At 43.7% G+C, this 15,629-nt stretch overlaps 1 protein-coding gene across 1 annotated transcript in view; it reads right to left on the bottom strand.

Annotated features, from left to right (window-relative positions):
- Window positions 1-2,524: 2,524 nt before the first annotated feature.
- The window catches only part of C17H8orf89 (chromosome 17 C8orf89 homolog), a 47,746-nt gene continuing 34,641 nt past the window's right edge, over window positions 2,525-15,629 (bottom strand). Inside the window, exon 6 of the mRNA XM_061172075.1 lies at window positions 2,525-2,717. The gene's annotated coding sequence lies outside the window, so the exon portion shown is untranslated. The remainder of the gene's footprint in view (window positions 2,718-15,629) is intronic.

Consider the following 15,629-nt stretch of genomic DNA (forward strand, 5'->3'; position numbering starts at 1 on the left):
CAAGAATGACATCAACATCTATTAAAACCTAATGTTTCACATTCTCAACTGTAAACATTAACATTGCTTAGTTTCCAGATATAAACTCACAGTCATTCTGAAGTTGGATGGTTTCTTTCCAAGAAAGTTGATGTTACTGTAATGAAATTTACCTAATTAATCTCCTTAAGGAGGGAAGGAATCCAATGATGACTGTTAAAGACCTCAACGTTCTTCTTGTAATCAGAGCAAAGCAATCTGTGGATTCATTTTGGGAGAGACCATAACTTTCCAAATAAATCTTAGTAAAGCTCTGCAGACAGGGTCCTTGAGCTATTTCTCCACTTGGCTGGCTTACTTTCAGCTTAACTAGCCCTGTGTAAACTTCTATAGAACCTCTGGATATATTTATATTCACCTGTGACGTTGGACCCCAACATCTAGGGTATTGTTCTTGGTGCTAAGAACTCATATGAAAGGTAAATTTGAACCAGTCATTGATGGAAACTCTTGGTTTGCCAGACTTCAAAGCCATCCCCTACCTGGGGCATCATCTGCATGCCGTGTGCCTGGACCCACCTCTTGATACCTGCACAATATTTTGGCTGCACCAAGCAGTGAATATGAAGAACAGCAGCAGTCAGCCTCTGCCAGGGTCTTCCCTGGACCCCGATGGAGCCATCTACATATATGTAATCAAGAATCTCTCCTTTCGGGGCTTCCCTGGTGGTCCAGTGGTTAAGACTCCACGGGGGCCTGGGTTCAATCTTTGGTCAGGGAACTAGATCCTGTATGCCTCAACTAAGAGCCCACATGCAGTAACTAAAAATCTCACATGCCACAACTAAAGGTCCAGCATGCCGCAACGAAGATCCTGTGTGCCACAAATAAGACCCGGTGCAGCATACGGTGTCACACCAGGGTATAGGAAGCCACAGTGGGGAGTAAGGAGAACATTCCCTGGTCTCCCGGTCCTGAGTTCAAGAGGGCTGCAGAAGTGGCACCCACAGGAAAGAGTCTTCTGAGAGACAGCCTCTGTGAAGATGTTGAGGGAATGGTGGTGTTTATGAACCCTGGGGCTGGGGGTCTAACAGGTATGCAGGGAATCACTGGGTTGGAATCTTGGGATGTTAGGTCAGAGCACTATGCGTGTGATGGTATGGAAGGGTTTGGAAGGTTATAGAAAAAGCTTAGGAATGTGGCAGGAATCCAGTTTTTAAAATTGAGACAGCTGGTCATGGAGAGACAAATAGCCAAGGGTAACTTGATCCTCAGCACCGGAATACGGAGCTGGATCTGTTTAAGTCCTTGCTGATTCAGGACCTGACCGGACTGGGAAGGGAGGTGGGGCTGGGTTTACAGGTGGCAGGTGGGACAAAGGGTGTCAAGGCAGGTAACCTGCCAGGCCTGACACTATCTCGGCAAAGAAGGCCATAGAGAGTCTCAGAAGGCTGGTGACCTGAGTAGAATTTTGAAGAACAGAATCTCTCCGCCACTCCCCACCCCATCCAGGGAAAAATATTGTTTAGGTCTTGCTATGGTAACATCCTGGGGTAATTCATCCTATGGCAGTCATCCTATGCTCTCTGCAGCCTCCACTATCCTTGTGAGGGCCCTGAAATCTGGGACTGGGCTCAGCCTTTATTGTAATTTCTGGTCTCATCATTTATGTCCCAAGTGGGATTGAAAGCTCCATGAGGGCAGGGAACAGATCTATTTCCATAGATCAAGTTCCAGCACAATGCTGGCACTCAGTTAAGTATTTAGCGAAAGAATGACTAACTCTGGCAGGTAACATCATTATGCTCAAGTATTCAATTCCTCCTTCCTTAGAGCACAACCCTTTGGGATTGGCCATGTGACTTGCTTTGTCCAACAAAATTCAAGTGGGCATGACACACGCCATTTCCGAGCAGCGGACTGAAGGGAGAGTGCACGGCTTGGCTCGGCCTCTTGTGCTTCTGTTCTCTGTCACAGGGCTGCGGGTTGCAGGTAGGGGTTGCTCCTGCAGCCCAAGTCCCAAACAGGAAGATGCTAGAAGCCACCCCATAGTCAGCCCACAGCCTAGTGCAGAGCTGTGGCCATTCCACAGCATGATGGAGAAGTCAATGTTTGTAAGCCACCGAGACTGGGAGCTGTTACCATGACAAAAGCCCTGAGGTTGGGGGAATAAAGTATCTCCTGTTTAATTTCTCCCGAGTGCTGTCACAGCTGCCTTCAATTCCTCCATCTTGCCAAAGTTGAGAGCAGATGGCAAACCCACCTGCCTTGCCCCCCATACCGTCAAGCGAGCAGTCTTTCTGCTGTCCTCTCCAAAAGAACACAAGTTTCCACCATCCCAGAGAAACCTAATGGTTAACTGTCAAGGCTGCCTACCATGAAAAGTGGCCTGAAAGCAAGTTTACATATCATATTTTAAACATTTACACAGTTTTAAAATAAATACAAGACTGAAGCTGGCTCCAGCCCCCTCCCTGTCTTCACCTGCCAGTGAAGCATGTTCTCTCCAGTTCTTCAAAAAGCCAGAGTGGTACTCAGGGGCTGGAGGTGGAGGGTTGTCTGCAAGTGATGTGATTGAAAGCTCAGGGTCTTCTCCCTCTGCACCAGTCTTCGAATTATCTTGGGAAGAACTTGGAATATAAAATGTACAGAGACTTTGCACAGAAGGAAAGGCAGACCCAAAGAAATCCTGGAGACACCGTACTCTTCTCAGTTCTCTTATTACTCCCTGGAGCTACCTATTTTGAAGAGAGGTGAAAAAAATGCAGACAGAGCTATAAGAAACTAAATAGCTAAACATTTGGAAACTAAACAAAATGGTTCGTATTTTTATCAGACTCTGTAACGACATCCACCTTCCTGGTCTCAGCCTCCACCAATGTGCTGATAATTTCAAACTCTACCTTTCCAACCTTGACTTTTCCCACAGGGTGCAGATCCTTAGAGCCACTTGGCTGTCCACAATACTTCAAATGCAATATGTTTGAAATGAAACCTTGGGCATCCCCTTGAGCATGGGCTTCTTTCTCTTCAGTTTCCATATTGACTGATGGTACCCCATCTACCTACTTGTCCAAGCCAGAAACTGGGGATCTTGTTGGATGCTTTTCTCTCCCTCAGCCCCTGAATTCATCTCATTATCAAGTCTTACGGTTCTACCCCAAATCCTTTGTGGGAGAAAGCTGGCTATAAATAATTCATACCTCCATATATAAATAAAGGCCCTACTTACATTATCTCTGAAATGTCCCTAAAACTCCTTTCCCCTATCCTACTGTTAAGGAGAAAGAAAACTTTCCTCTACCCTTCTAGGTTCTTCTGGTTGGTGTAAGACTTAAATCGACATGAGACAGAGTAACAGGAGAAAATTAGATTTAATTTTGCACATACGGAAACCCCACACACATGAGAGGGTCAGAGACAGAAAGGTAAAATGAGGTCTATATGCCATCCTGAGTGAGAAATGGTATAGGAGCCTGGGGCTTCCAAGGAAAGAAGGTCCCTCACAGGACGATAAGAGGAAGAGCAGATGCTTGGTAACTAGATATTTGCCCTGCCATACAGATGGGACCACTTGGATAAAATTTATCTCCGGTAATAACTCTTGGCTGGGAAAAATCCCCAATTTAAATTCTTGTAGGTAGTTAGGGGAGGGGCAGTAGTTTCTCTTGAACCCACAGGGTCTCGATTGCCTTTAGTTCAAAATAATCCTCATGCAAGAGTGATACATTTGGGGGAGGCTCGTTCTGAACCCCATATCACTCAGGGTCCCTCACCCTAATTGTCTCAGTTCATCTCAACTCCTGCCTAAATCTCCTAACTGGTCTCTGCCTCCAATCTGGCTGGCTGCTGCCCCCCTGACCTGTAGTCTATCCTTCAGGCCAGAGTCCTCTTCCTAAAACACAAATCTAATGGTATCATTCCCTTCCTGGAAAGCTCACTGTGGCTTTCCATCGGCTAGAGAATAAAGCTCCACCTTTGACTGGCTCATGGAGAACTTTGCGACCGGCCTCTGGGTATTTTCCAGGCTAATTTCTTACAGTGTCCAAGCTCTGAGCATTGGGCACACGCTGTGCTCTTTCTTCCTGGGGACGCTGTGTTTACCTAGAGGACCGCTGCTTATCGTTCATGCCTCCGCCCAAGAATCCCGTCCTCTGCAAAGGCTGTCCTAGTGCTCCCACCCCTCAAAGACGTGGGCAGCACCGCTTCTCCCCCAGCTGTCCAAAGCTCTGCTACATTCACGGCAGGATTGCTTCTCATGTTGTGTTCACACGTCTGCCTCTCATATCGAGGTGTGAGTGATGTGAAGGTGGCACACTTGCCTGAGTTATCGCTCTAAACTCAGGACCAGGCACGCTGCATACATGCTGTCAACATCACAGAATAAATGGAGGAATGAATGTAGGAGTAAATTCTCTAGTCATAGCCTAAGTGTCCTTATACGGATAAATGACTTAGCATATTAATTTTCCTATCTGAAACTGAAAGTCAGAATGAGAATCAACAAGTCAGGGTTTTTGCTTTTTTTAAGCAATGTTCCGAATAGAAGGACAAAAAATTTTGCCATTGCAGCATGATTTCTAGAAGGAGGATGGCATTTGTTAGAGGATCAGAACATGAGAATACAGATACTCTGGCACATAGCATTGATGTCCCAGGGCAGTAATGTTAAAGGGGAGATATTAGGGAGCAAGGTGTTTAGAACCTAAGCTTGTTCCTTTGTCGTGAGAAAGCATAAAAGCTTATTTGGCAGGGCTCCCCAGACTTCTCTTTTGTGGAGTATCGTCCCTAAGAGCATGAACTTTGGAGGCCAAACTCTTAAGGTTTGAGTCTCACCTCCAGCATTTATTAGCTCTGTGACTTTAGGTGAGTAACTTAAACTCTCCGTGCCTCGATTTTCCTGTCTGTAAAATTAGTATGTTAATAGCACCTACCTTGGGACTTCCCTGGTGGCGCAGTGGTTAAGAATATGCCTGCCAATGCAGGGGACACGGGTTCAAGCCCTGATCCGGGAAGATCCCACCTGCCATGGAGCAACTAAGCCTGTGCGCCACAACTACGGAGCCTGCTGTCTAGAGCCTGCGAGCCACAACTACTGAGCCCGCGTGCCACAACTACTGAAGCCCGCATACCTAGAGCCCATGCTCCGCAACAAAGACAAGCCACCACAATGAGAAGCCCGCGCACCGCAACAAAGAGTAGCCCCCTGCTCGCCGCAACTAGAGCAGCAACGAAGACCCAACGCAGCCATAAATAAATAAATAAATTTGTAAAAAAGAAAAAAAATAGCACCTACCTCATAAGTTACTATAAGGATTAATGGAATGAATGCAGATAAAGTACTTACTACTTGGGATAACACAAGAGCTAGTTAAGCCATATATTTTCCCCAAGATGTTCGGATGCATTTTCAAAGTATCAGAGATGGTTAGATCCCCTTTCTATGGCATTTCTCCTACATAATCAAGGCTTTTGGGTATTTTTATCGTTCTTCATCATTAATTATTGTCCACAGTTTTACAAAATCCACACAATTTTCACAATGGCTATATGAAGATTTAGAGAAATAGAGCCAAGATATAGAACTTCAAGGAGTTTATCCACAGCTCCCTTTCTTAACTAGTCTCCAACTTTTGTTCAAGAGGGATCAGGCCCGGAACAGTGAGTGCAGGACACCCGGAGGCGCACCACGATGTGTGTGCCAGTGTCACTGTGCCACCTAGTGGACGCAGAGTTTAGCCGCTGTTTTGAAGCCCTCCCAGAAGAGCTGGATTCCAGGGAAGGGTTTAGCCATCACTGTTCTGGTCCGTCTGGCCAGCTTCCAGGTGATCTCATAACACCGCTCCCTTGATGTGCACCATCAGCGCTAATCATGTGGGACGTCCGGAATCCCTCTTCTAAGGTGACAGCTCTACCAATGCATTCAGCTTGTCCATCCCCCGTCACAACCATCTTTGCAGAAGTGGGCAGAGAAGAAAGGAATGAAAACGGACAGGACAGTATTTATAACAGTGAGAAAGAAGCCAGCCAACATTCACCTATGTTTTAATAAGGATCTACCAAACAAGCCAGCCAGCAAGACATGCCAACGCTTAGTAACTTTTTGACCTTCATTTCTGGCTTCAGTGCATCTTGGCACAAGGCAGCCTGGGGCTGACAAGGGCTGAGCCAACTAAGGCCTGAATCCCAATTTATTGAAGTGTTTTTAGAGGTGGCCAACTGCTCTCTGCAGGTGATTAAAAGCTTATCCCCAGAAGGCTAGTAAACACTCCCCCACCAATAACTCAGCTCTGGCATGCAGGGCAAGGGGTATTGAACACCATAATGGGAGAGAATATCCACATAAAAACCCAATCAAAGGCAAGGTTTGCCTTTGAGGGGCACTTGGAGGCCAATAATCCACCTCGTCTTTATTTTCTATTCAGAGTTCTTGGCCACCATGACCAGGCGGACAAATATTAAACTTGAAAGACAATGGGTTTGATATCAACAGCTAACTGAAATCACTTGCTTGGGCCTCAGTTCAACACATTCTGGCAACAGACATGGCAACGGGTGGGTTTGGCTGTGCCTTGTCCAGAATGCAGGTACTTTGGGCGTTCCATTTATTTCATGGTCCTTCAAAATTTTAATACCATCATGAGAAAGAAGAAAGTCTCTGGGACACTATTTATCCCAGAAAAATTCCAAATCAAGGAGAGGATTTAAGTAGGAAAAATCTAAACATATTTCAAAAGAAAAGTTTAAAAGAAAAGGGAGTATGTAGTGAGACATATAGCACAAGGACAAAGTCTGGACTTGCAGGCAGAGTCCCGTTTTTCCCCTTTTTTGCTAGTCCCCAAGTTTAAAGCTTGTTCTTTTTAAAGGCCAGTTAGAGAAAATAAACTGAGTCAAGGCACCACTTCTTAAAAATGCCAAAGAGAAGCAGCTACTGAACGATGTTGTTCATACGGCAGAAGTTGCGAGGAGGGAGCAAAGTCTTGTCCCATCTCTGGTGACTAGCTGTCCTGAGCAAGGAAGGTCCGTTTAGGCTCTGCTGGTTGGCCTTATGTGGACACATGTCCTTGAGCGTCTAGAACCCAGAGAGTAGGACCTCAGTCCACACACCCCAACCCCCAACCCTTCACTCTACCCAACAAACAATGCAGGTCCTGGAGAGGTCAAGGTCCCTCAGCTAGTGACTGGCAGAGTTGGGATTCAAGGTTCCAAAGCACATGTTCTTAACTTCATTTCATTGCTTTTGCAACAGGAACCTGTTTTGGAGGAAATTCATTCATTCATTCATTCAAAAAAATTTTGAGCGCCCACAAAATGGGAATCCCTAAAGTTTTGCAAAACCAACAGGTTTGCTAGAGGAGACATCAGCAAAATACTCAGCACATGATCAGAGAGAGCTTGGAGTATCGCCATATTGGCTAAGAGAGGGCCTGGCATGTTGGCTAAGTTTGGAGTCAGATCCTTTTGGATGCAAGTCCCAGCTTCAGGATCAAACAGCCATGTGACTTTGGGAACAGCCGTCAAATCTCCATTTCCTCATCTGTAAAATGAAGCTGATAAAAGTACCTAATAAGAGTGATTTGTAAAAATCCAAATAAATGCTGGAGAGGGTGTGGAGAAAAGGGAACCCTCTTACACTGCTGGTGAGAATGTAAACTGGTGCAGCCACTATGGAGAACAGTCTAGAGGTTCCTCAAAAAACTAAAAATAGAGTTGCCATACGATCCAGCAATCCCACTCCTGGGCATATATCCAGACATAACTCTAATTCAAAAAGATACATGCACCCCAACGTTCAGAGCAGCACTATTCACAATAGCCAAGACATGGAAACAAACTAAATGTCCACTGGCGGACGAATGGATGAAGAACATATAGTACATATGTACAATGGAATATTACTCATAAAAAAGAATGAAATAATGCCATTTGCAGCAACATGAACGGACCTAGAGATTATCATACTAACTGAAGTTAAGCCAGACAAAGACAAATATTACATGATATCACTTGTATGTGGAATCTAAAATGTGACACAAATGAACTTATCTACGAAACAGAAACAGACTCACAGATATAGAGAACAGGCCTGTTGTTGCCAAGGGGGAGGGGAGGTGGGGGAGGGGAGGTGGGGGAGGGAAGGATTGGGAGTTTGGGATTAGCAGATGCAAACTATTATATAGAGAATGGATAAACAACAGGTCCTACTGTATAGCACAGGGAACTATATTCAATATCCTGTACTAAACCATAATGGAAAAGAATATGAAAAAGAATATATATATATATATATATATATATATACACTTTGCTGAGTCACTTTGTTGTACAGTAGCAATTAACACAACATTGTAAATAAACCATACTTCAATAAAGTAAAATTTTTTAAAAAGAGTGACTTGTAAAAATTGAGTGAGATAAAGCATATACTGTGCTTAATGCATGGCCCTGGCCCACTGCAGGTATCCAAAAATATTAGCTGTTATCATTTTAATAAGTACATGTGAGTAGTAATGATTAAAAACAAAATCATAGGAAAAAACGTCTCTGCCTCTAAGTAGTTAGTGTCTCCAGCCACTCTAGGGTTGGCCAGGAGTGAGGTATTTTTAGCTGTGGGCATGAGACAGAACTGACCCAGTGCAAACGCAAAGTACAAGAGGAGACTCCAGCTTTCTGGCCACACACCATGAACTCTTGCTTGATAAAAGGCAAACTTTAGTTGTGCCTGCTTTTTGTGGGGTTTTTAAATAAATTTATTTATTTATCTTGGTTGCGTTGGGTCTTCGTTGCTGCGCGCGGGCTTTCTCTATTTGCGGCGAGCAGGGGCTACTCTTCGTTGCGATGCGCAGGCTTCTCATTGCGGTGGCTTCTCCTGTTGCGGAGCATGGACTCTAGGTGCGTGGGCTTCGGTAGTTGTGGCTCACAGGCTCTAGAGCGCAGGCTCAGTAGTTGTGGCTCACGGGCTCTAGAGCGCAGGCTCAGTAGTTGTGGCACACGGGCTTAGTTGCTCCGCGGCATGTGGGATCTGCCCAGACCAGGGCTCAAACCCATGTCCCCTGCATTGGCAGGCGGATTCTTAACCACTGCGCCACCAGGGAAGTCCCAGTTGTGCCTGGTTTTTCGTTATCAGTGTGTCCTGAGAGATTGCGGTGAAACCAAACTTTATACACAATCATGTTTTAAATGCATAAGGGAATTTTCCTTTTTAATAGACTCTTTACAATAAGTCCTTTTATACTATAAGTTATTATAGGTTTTTAAAATGCAAGTGATTTTTCAGTTTCTTTAAAACAGGACATCCTGAAAGATTTTTAAATTGCCATTACATCAACAGCAGTTTTACAGATGTAACAGAGTGGGGGAAATGGTCATCTTAACATCTGGCCCCAGTACTCTTAAACACATTGATAAGCCATTTGGGCATGGAAAATGAGACCCTGAAGATTCAACCAAGTAAGAGAAGTGGCCAAACTTCACACGGTTATAAATTAGCAGGCATTTGGGGTGGGCAGAGAGACTGGGTTATGAAGCAGCTTTTTGCAGTAGAAAAAGAGTTTTGAAAACTAGGGTGGCCATTAATTTTATGTGTCAACTTGGCTGAGCCATGAGGTTCCCAAATATGTGGTCAAACATTATTCTGGATGTCTCTGTGATGGTGTTTTGGATAGATTAACATTTAAATCAGTGGACTTTAAGGAAGGCAGATTGCCCACCATAATGTGGGTGGGTCTCATTCAATCAGTTGAAGACCTGACTAGAACAAAAGACTGACACGTCCTCCCCCGACACACCCCAACAAGAGGAAATCCTGCCAGCAGGTGGCCTTTGGACTTGAATTGCCACACGAGCTCTTTCTTTGCTCTCCAGTCTGTCAGCCGTTAGACTCAAACTGCAGACTTAGGACTTACCAGTCTCCATAATCACGAGTCAATTCCTTAAAATCAATCTCTAGATAGATAGACAGATTATAGATTATAGATTATAGATATATAGATCAATCTCTATCTTTTTCTCTCTCTCCACACACACACATACACCCACGCACACACACATTCTATTGGTTCTGTTTCTCTGGAGAATCCTGACTAATTCAAACAGGATGTCTAACATTAACTGTGAAGTTGTGCTGCCCTGAAGTCTATCTCCACGCCAATCAAACACATTCAGCCTGCAACTCACCCACACGTCTCGTTCAAGTGGTTTTGTGTGTGTGCATGTGTGTGAACTAAAGAAAGGGGCTAAGTTCCATGTCTGGCTTGTCACAGCACAGAACAAAAATAACACTTGTAGATGGCAAGATGACCCTCAACTTGAACCAGGTCAGGAGAAGCAGGAATGGGGAGCCAGAAGATTCCCTTTCTTCCACCTCCCCGGGGAATTTGCACACCGTTGGGGAGAGCAATAGATTTCCACAACGTTCAAGCCAAATTCAAGGAGCTTCTAAGAGATGGAGCAGGGAATTGCCCTCCCCACCCTTCCCCATCCCCACCAACAGGGACATCCGAGTTCCATAAAAACCAAAACATTTTTTCTTTTAAATTCCGATTTCAGCCAACACTCATAGAAGCAGAGCCAAATGATAAAACTTTGCTAGTGATCAGAGTTTGCTTCTAATTATTCATACTTCTCTCAGAGATCAAGAAAAAAAAGAAAAACACCAAATAAACCAAAACAAATAAAATAAAATACTAAGAGAGGCAATACACAAAAGAATAAGTGAAGCATCTTGATTCTGTAGAAAATGGAAAATGCCTCCCATTGTGGTTCCACTGGCTGTGCTACATTCCCACGGGGTGCATCACTGGTTCCCCTTCCTGGGCAGGAATGGAAAGACAGAGCGGGGAGAAGAAGAGCCATCTTGGGAAATTAACTGCTGGTGTGGATGCCGCCCATCACCAGGCTGGCATGGTTGTCCATTCCCTGGAATTAGCAGAGAGAACCAAGGTCCTTAAGATGGCACAAGATGACAAAGATACTCAAACTAACCAAAAATAATTGAAAAAAATTACATTCTAAGTACCTAGGGGAGGGATAAAGATCAAGGTGAATTTCAAATTTCTATGTCTTCAGGGAGGAAAAATGATCACTTGGACTGTCCCTGTAGTCCAACAGAATTCATTTCTAAGGTGTTTACTGACAGGTGCTTGGATGAGATTGCAGTACACTAGGTGTGTATTGAAACGGTGGTCTTTTATAGTTGCTGGGAAACAGAAGTAGAATTGACGGTGTTTGGTGCTCTCAGACAAAAACTCACCCTCCTCCATCCAGCTTTTCTCATCATTCTCTCAATCAGAAAGTTTGCGAGGGGCATACTATTATTCTCAACTGCCTGAAAAAAACCCCATACTCACACTAATTTTTTTCCTTCTAAACCCTGTTACATAGTGCAAGTCTGTATGTGATTCAGGGGGCAAATGAAGGAAATGTGAGATTTATGATTTTTTTAAAATAAATGTATTTATTTATTGTTTATTTATTTGTTTATTTATTTATTTTTGGCTGCGTTGGGTCTTCGTTGCTGCGCTCCTACTTTCTCTAGCTGCGGCGAGTGGGGTTACTCTTCGTTGCAGTGCACCGGCTTCTCACTGTGGTGGCTTCTCTTGTTGCGGAGCACGGGCTCTAGGCGTGTGGGCTTCAGTAGTTGTGGCTCACAAGCTCCAGAGCGCAGGCTCAGTCGTTGTGGCGTACGGGCTTAGTTACTCTGCGGCATGTGGGATCTTCCCGGACCAGGGCTCGAATCCGTGTCCCCTGCATTGGCAGGCGGATTCTTAACCACTGCGCCACCAGGGAAGTCCCTATGATTTATTTTAAAACCCAAAACAACACATTCTCAGGGGTAAGTAGAAAGGTCACCACCAATAAAAACATCTAATCAGCCTCATTATTATGCTCCTTTAACCACATTTCTCTTACTTAATAGAGCATGTCTCCTCTGAAGAAGCATTAAATTTCACAATAACACATGCAAAGACCAAGAAAGAAATCTGTGTGATGCAGCCAGGACCCAACAGGCCAGGAGCATCTGCCTCAGAGGGAGAAAAAGGAGAGGGAAAAATTTAAAGAGGACGATCAAGCCTCTGATATGTGCACATATCTGCCAAGCTTAATAAAGTTTCTCTCAGCTACCCATGCATGGAACTACAAGAAACCTTGTTACTGAGCGTCCCCATACCTCCCAGCAGTGGCAGACTCCTCCCTGGGATCAATGAAAGATCTTAGGCCCAAGATTCCAGAAGCAATTGGCAGTCTTACTTACCTAATAATCAAAAGAGTTAATAGAGTTGTCCTATCTCAAGTTTCTCTTGAATGAAACACAGTGTTTTCGTGACTTATGGATTCCTACCAAGTCTACATTAAAATCTTCCTTCAAGGGATTATTAAAGTCTCTCCTCTGTGTCCTTGGCCACTGCTTCTCTGTCTCCTTTATGCTCCCTCCTCCATCCTATGTCAAATGGGTGACCTTTTCTATCATCTCCTTTCCCTGGGTAACCTCGTCCAGTCCCAGGACTTTAAATATCATTTCCACACTGTTAACTCTCACAGGTAAATTGTCAGCCCAGAACTCTCCTCTGAGCTCTGGACTTGAGGATCCAACTTCTGACTTGATACCTCTACTTGATCGAGGACTTCACATCTCCAACACAGAACTCGATTTGCCCCCAGATCTGTTTTCCTATCAGTAAGTGGCCCCAACATTCATTCCTTTGCTCAAGCTAAGCCTAGGAGTCATCCTTGAGTCTTCCCCCTCCTCATTCAGTCCATCATCAAATCCTCTTAGTTTACTTCTAAAATATGTCCCAAATCCCTCTTTCCCCTCCGGCACCACCCTTGTCCAGGCCACTGTTCTCTCGTGATTAAACTGCTTTGTTAGCCTCCTCAATGGTCTCCCCACTTCCACGCCTACCCACCCTAAAATGCATTCTCCACAAAGCAGCCAGAGAGAGCTTTTAAAAATGTAAATCAGACATCACTTGGCTGCTTAAAACCCTCCAGGAAGCTTCTGCTTCCACTTAGGATGCAAGAAAACATAGCTTCCCCAGCAATGAGAAAATGGCAGATAATCTACAGAATCATAATTTTCTTGAACACATCAAGGAGTTGAGGTCACAAGGCAACTGTAAGGATACAAATATTATTTTGGGCAAGGAAGGAAGAGGTGGTTGCCATACAAGTGGGTAGAAAGAAATTATCTAACGTTTTGACATATTCTTAAAAGCCAGTGTGGGCTAGCTGATCAGTTTGGAATAGGTAGGATCACCAGACGCAAGAGAACTCTGCACTTGCAAGCTCTTTACCACTGGCCTGTAGCCAGTGCTGATGAGAAAGATTGGAGAAAGAGCAAGAGACCAGAGAGAGACCCTCTTAGTGGCACAGGTGTAGCTAAAGCCCAAGTAAAAGGCTAAGATTCTCAGACTGGATTAAAAAACAAGACCCAGTGGACTTCCCTGGTGGCACAGTGGTTAACAATCCATCTGCCAAGGCAGGGGACACAGGTTCGAGCCCTGGTCCAGGAAGGTCCCACATGCCGCAGAGCAACGAAGCCTGTGGGCCACAACTACTGAGCCTGCGCTCTAGAGCCCACGAGCCACAACTACTGAGCCTGTGAGCCACAACTACTGAAGCTCACGCGCCTAGAGCCTGTGCTCCACAAGAGAAGCCACCGCGATGAGAAGCCCACGCACCGCAACGAAGAGTAGCCCCTGCTCGCCGCAACTAGAGAAAGCCCATGGGCAGCAATGAAGACCCAATGCAGCCAAAAATAAATAAAAAATAAATAAATTTAAAAAAACAACCAAAACAAGACCCAAGTATAATGTTGTCCATCAGAACCCCACTTTAAAAATAGGGAAACACAAAACTGGCTCAAAGTGAAAAGATAGAGAAAAGATATGCCATGAAATTACTACTCAAAATAAAGCATAAGTGGGTACATTAATATCAGACAACATGGATTTCAGAAAAAAAGGAATATTACCAATGATAAAGGGAGACATTGCATAATGATGAAGTGGTCAATTCATCAAAAAGATGTAATGATCCTCCATGTGCATGCACCTAACAGAGCTTCAAAATATGTGAAAGCATAAACTGATTGAACAAAAAAAATACATAAATATACAATTATAATTGGAAATTTTGGTACTTCTCTCTCAATAATTGATAGGCAAGTAGACAGGAAATCAATAAGGTATAATAACTAACGCTATTAAACAAATTGACCTAATTGACATTTAGGGAACACTTTAACCAACAGCTGCTGAATACACATTCACTTGACATGCTTACAAAACATTCGCCAGGACAGACCACATTCTGAGTCATAAAAAAAGCCTCCATGATTTTTTAAAAATTAAAATCACACAAAAAGTCTGTTCTCTGACCACAGTAGGTTAAAACTAGAAATCAATAACAGAAGCACAGCTAGAAAAATCACTCAATACTTCCTATTAAACAACATCCTTCTAAATAATCCTTGGTTAAAAGAAGAATTCACAAGAGATATTAGAAAATATTTTTAATAAGGTGAAAAAGAAACCATAACATACCAAAATTAGAGGGACGCAACTAAAGCAGTTCTTAGAGGGAAATTTATAACACGAAATGCTTATATGAGATAATAAAAAGATCTCAAGTCAATAATGTAAGTTTCAACTACGTAAGAAACTAGAGAAAGAAAAGTAAATCAAACTCAAGCAAGCAGAAGGAAGGAAAGTGCTTCATGATTTTATTATTATTCTCTTATTGCTGGAGCCAAATATTGGTGTGACGGTGCTCAGGCCAATGTTTTTACGTGAGTCATAATGTTCATAAACATCATTTAAAAACTTCAATTCCAGGGACTTCCCTGGTGGTGCAGTGGTTAAGAATCCGCCTGCCAATGCAGGGGACATGGGTTCGAGCCCTGGTCCGGGAAGATCGCACATGCCACGGAGAAACTAAGCCCATGCACCACAACTACTGAGCCTGCGCTCTAGAGCCTGCAAGCCACAACTACTGAGCTTGCATGCCACAACTACTGAAGCCTGCGCGCCTAGAGCCCGTGCTCAACAAAGAGAAGCCACCACAATGAGAAGCCCGCGCACCGCAACGAAGAGTAGCCCCTGCTTGCTGCAACTAGAGAAAGCCAGCAAGCAGCAACGAAGACCCAGTGCAGCCAAAAATAAATAAATTAAATAAATTTATATTAAAAAAAAAAAAAACTTCAATTCCAGACTCATTGCATGTACATTTGCCTGACTTGCTACCTATGGGTCCCTAAAGAAAAGTATCTCCAACATCCATCTCAGAGAAAGGTATAGGTAGACTGTCAAGAAATATGTGAAGAATTGAAGTGAATTTCTCACATTTTTATATATGGAATGTATCTAAAGACTAAAGAACAGATTCAGATCAATTAAAAAGAATTTATTAGGATCTGTAATCTGAAACCTTTTAAGGAAAGGTTTAGGTTCTTTCACTCTGACAAAACTAAAGTGTGCATTTTAAGAAACGAATAAATAAGATGTTTGCACTTCTACTTTCCACATTATCACTTTAATTAAAGTCTTCTGCCTTCTACAAAAGTATGAACAATAACTCCTAAGTCTTTTAGTCAATATTTTCATATTCCAACAAAAGCAAGCAGGATCTGGGGGTTTGTTTCACACTTGATT

The sequence above is a fragment of the Eubalaena glacialis genome, chromosome 17 (assembly GCF_028564815.1).
Source record: "Eubalaena glacialis isolate mEubGla1 chromosome 17, mEubGla1.1.hap2.+ XY, whole genome shotgun sequence".
NCBI lineage: Eukaryota > Metazoa > Chordata > Mammalia > Artiodactyla > Balaenidae > Eubalaena > Eubalaena glacialis.